The following is a 5064-nucleotide window of genomic DNA, read 5'->3' on the forward strand; positions in this document are numbered from 1 at the left end:
TCTTTTTTCACTATTGGCTTTTTTTTTTTTTTTTTTTTACTTTTTAAAACTTGGACTGACATTGGATATAGTGTCAGTATTGTTTCATGTTATAGTTTGGTTCTACATGATCTCACTTTTATATAGGTATATTCCCTCTCTCTCTATCTCTCTCTCTCTCTCTCTCTCTCTCTCTCTCTCTCTGACACACACACACAGATACACACACACCCACCCACACACACCCACACTTTCTAAAACTCCCCTATCTGTGGGTGTGTTAGTACTGTATATGTCTACATTCTTGGCAAAAGATCAAGGTATATCTTAGTATTGCTTTAAGGCACACAGATATGAGACAGGAGTGTGTGTGTGTGTGTGTGTGTGTGTGTGTGCATAAGGGAAAATCAAACCCTCCATTAGTGATTAGCCGCCCCTCAGCATCTTATTTGATGTGGGTATAGATCAGAGTCCGACATTTACGACCAGATCCTCCCTCTTCCCTCCCTTCCACTCACTCTCTCTCTCTCTTTTCTTCTCTTTCCTTCTCTCTCTTTCTCTCTCTCCTTCTCTCTCCTTCCTCCCCTAACCACCCCCTCTCTCTTTGATATGGTTTCTCTCTCTTTTAGGGTTCATTACGGCACAATCCAGAGGATTTCCTCCTGTCACACTCACAGCTGCTGGGAGGTGAGACTGACAAGAGAGAGAGAGAGAGAGAAACAGAGAGAGAAACAGAGAGAGGGAGAGAGAGACAGCGAGAGGGAGAGAGAGAGACAGAGAGAGAGACAGAAGGAGAAAGGGGAGAGAAGGAGAGAGAGATGGGTACAGAGGAGTGAAAGAAAGAACCAAAGGAAAAAGAAGGAAAAGTATAAAATGGTCGAGAGAGCTGGAAGAGAGAAAGGGAGAGAAATGGAGATGAAGAAAAAGACAAATCTATCTATCTATCTATCTATCTATCTATCTATCTATCTATCTATCTATCTATCTATCTATCAGTGTAAAACAAATCATCAGGTTACAGAACAATAGAAAAGAGAGACATGGAAGACAGAGAAAGACCTAAAGGAAGAAAAGAAACAATGAAAGAATGGAAGAAATAAATAATGGAAGACAGGTGAGAGATGGATGAGTGGATTTCAGTGGGACAGTGACCGGAAGAGAAATAGTGTCTCTAATGGCCATTCACACTCACTGCATACTCTACTGCACGTCTGGGAAAATCTCCCTGTCTGTATTATAAAGGCAGATTTGCTGATTTGATATGTATAGTACGTTCATAATGAATAGTTTTGGACTGTTTGTATTGCAGTATTTTATGATATGACCCAGTCATTGTGCACTTATTACATACTTAAAGGAATACGCCACCGTGAGAACTTTGCGCCTAGCTAGCGGTGCTTCGCCGGCGATGAGGCTGAATATAGTTCCAAGTAAAGATCTGCCCAGGTAATAGCCTCGTTCGATTTTGCATTATGATTTGTACTCGTTTTGAACACACGGCTCCCAAGATATATTTAGAAAAAAATGTAGATGTCTCGGTCACTTTTTTGGAGGACGTGCTCACTGACACCCTTCATTTACAGCAACTGTGCTAAGCTAAAGCTAAAAACGCTGCTCCCAAAGCAGGAGAATGCCCGGACGGATTTTAACCGGGTTTTTTTCACTGCTCTAACTCTGGGGTGACCGAGACTAGCTTAATTTCATTTTTGGGTGGCGTATTCCTTTAAAGGTGCAGTCAGCAATTGTATCTGATTTTCAAGCCCATAACATTTTTGTTACATTCACCAAAACGTCTCCTCGAGATCTCATTTTGATCTTTATAGGCAGTCCAGGCTCTGAACATGGAAAAAAAAACAGTGGGGTCAGTCTGTCCCCCAAACAAAAACAAAACTGGCAGGAGGAAGGGCGATACCTTTTTTTTTTTTTTTTTTAAACCATACTTATCAAGCCTACAATCACTGGGAGGCAGGGTGTACTGTACATTCAGATGAGGACTTCATCACACAGGTCAGTTGAAGAAGCAGTAAGTTGGAATGCGTGTACTGTATGGACTGATATCATTGTATGTCTTCCCCTACATTTTCAGTGTATGTTGAAACTGCTATTCATTTACAAATCAAGAACAAGAACAAGAACAAGTACAAGAACACTGCATAGGATATGCCAAACGTGGTGGCATAGGCCCTCCTAATTGGCCACATGGTCACATGCCTAGGAGGCGATGCAGTGCTAAAAATGGATATGAAGTGCCTACAACTTGGCCTACAATTTGACAGACTTATGCCATCTCGTTTGGCATATCCTGTGCAGCGAGAACAATGAGAGTGTTCTCTCACACACACACACACACACTAAGCAAAGCTAGTCCCGGCAGGCGTGGTAGGGCATGCGGTGGAGTATGCTACGCCGGTAGCCATTCTGGGTCTGCTCCCCCGTGGGTCACCGTAACCTGGGCGCACTCCGTTGGTCACAGAACAATAGAGCCAATAGCATACCTCACTGGCAACATCCGGCTACATGCACGCAAACACACACAAGCGCGCGCATGCACACACACAGACACAGAGACAGACACAGACACAGACACAGACACAGACACAGACACAGACACAGAGACAGAGACAGAGACAGAGACAGAGACAGACACAGACACAGACACAGACACAGACACAGACACAGACACACACACACACATACACACAGACATACACACACATTCACAGTTCACAGACATTCAAATAATGTGGGTATTTCATAAAAGTTGGTATAAGATCACCTCACCTCCATTCAATTACACTCATGCACACAGTTGTACAAAAAAGTGACATAAGCATCCCTTTTTGATGTTAGGCATTTCAAACTGTTTATTGGTGTGTGTGTGTGTGTGTGTGTGTGTGTGTGTGTGTGTGTGTGTGTGTGTGTGTGTGTGTGTGTGTGTGTGTGTGTGTGTGTGTGTGTGTGTGTGTGTGTATGTGTGTGTGTGTGTGTGTGTGTGTGTGTGTGTCTGTCTGTGTCTGTGTCTGTGTGTGCATGCCTGTACGTCCATCACAGTATCATCTCACCTCAAACACTGGTCTCCGAGTGTAAATTACCTCGGTCTATGGGTGGTCAACTACAAGAAGATCAAAGACAAAATACACACCCTCTCTCTCACTCAAACACACTCACTCACACACCCTCTCTCTCACTCACACACACACACTCACACACTGACACTGGCAGATCAAATTTCTCTCTTTCTTTCTTCCTTTCTTTCTGTCCCTCTTTCTCTCTCTTTTCTTTCTCCCTCTTTCCCCTTCTCTTTTCCCCATCAATCCTTCTGTCTCTTAAATTTAAATCCGTTGCCATGAATACCCCTCTGATACCACGGCAACAAGCGCGGAGGGGGGTGTATCGAATTTCACACTCTCCAGGGTTGTCACGACGACCATCTGTCCCACACCGCGCGCTGTCCTCCTCTCTCTTCGCTTCGATGCATCCTTTCACTTTTGGATCTGTTTCTCTCTCTCTCTCTCTTTCTCTCTCTCTCTCTCTCACTCTCTCTCTCTTTCTTTCTCTCTCTCTCTCTTGCTACACATAAACTATGTAAACATTTCATGAAAAAAGATGAGAAAGACAAATGTGTCCAATTCTATATTTTCTTCAAGCTGAACTTGAACTGAAGTGACACCACAGTGTCGTCTGAGTCTGACAATGGCTTCCGTGACATCGCTGACCATTGTCCTGGTCTCTCCTCTATTATGATATCATCTAGTCCATTATGTGTTATTGATTATTACATCACAATCGTTTAGCATCATGCATGCACTAATATAACTGTCAGTCTGTAAAAATAATGACACTGCAGTATCCCAGTTAAGAGGCTTATCCAGGTTTTGATCATATTCAGGATACAGCGTTTACATGAGCACAGAGAAAGCTTACTAATATCCCTGCATTCATTATCCCGGTTATGGATTACAGTGTTCTATAGTCATGTGCTAGAGTGTTCTGCACTATTGTCTTTGGTTCTAGTCAGCAATTTATCTTGCACGCTGCACTCTACAACGTGGGATAAAGTGTATACATGCTTGTTATTGACTATCATTCAGTAGTGACTGCCAAAAAAAGCCAAATATTTTTTGGTTTTATTTCTGTGTGAGGTTTCTGTAAACTAAACCCATCACTGATATTATTACATGGGTGGGTATAAAGTGCAGTAAATCAGACCGAGACGTGCAATGGTATCCGTACTTGTGTGTGCATGTACTTCTTTGTGTGAAGGTGTGTGTGTGTCACAGGTATCTCATACACCTGGTTGACAGGAAATCCCTTGGGCCAAGTGGGCAGGACTTCCTCCTCACCTGTCAGACACGAATCTGCCACATGCATAAATCTTCTCTCTACACACAGACACACACACTCACACACTCACACACACACTCACACACACACCTTCCCGTTAGAAAGGGATGTTCAGGGAAAATTTGTCTGGAATGTGCCGTTTGTCTGCCTGTCAGCTGTAATAACTGTCTGTTGTGTGTATATGTGTGTGTCTGTGTGTGTATGTGTGTGTGTGTGTGTGTGTGTGTGTGTGTGTGTGTGTGGGTGTCTGTGTGTAGGGGTGCTAAAAGGCTAAACGAGCAAATGTGAGTCTACACCTGTCAGTTCCTGGTACACTTCAAAGTGCACCCACTTCATGCCTGTCGTTTAAGTAGAAAAGTTCAAAAACGTTGTCCAAATCCAGAAAATACAGTTCATATGTAGGAATCTCACTTTCTCTTCTTCTTTACTGTTTTCATTGATTGACATCACACCCTGTAATTTTGTTCAGAAAGATCAAACGATTAAAAGATCAAATGTTTCATGCTCTATCTAAACTGTGGCCACTATAACTCTAACATTCTCCTCTGGACACCGTGGGATGCCTATCAACTCCATTGCTGAACTGAAGAGTCCTATATTTCTATGCTCATGCATGCTTTATACTGCTCTGACTGTCTTTGTAAATAACCTTAAAACACACACACACACACACACACACACACAAAGAGAGACATATTTCCTCCGTTAAATAAATTGCACACGCCTTAGTTTAAAAGACTC

The sequence above is a fragment of the Sardina pilchardus genome, chromosome 12 (genome assembly GCF_963854185.1).
Source record: "Sardina pilchardus chromosome 12, fSarPil1.1, whole genome shotgun sequence".
NCBI classification, from domain to species: domain Eukaryota; kingdom Metazoa; phylum Chordata; class Actinopteri; order Clupeiformes; family Clupeidae; genus Sardina; species Sardina pilchardus.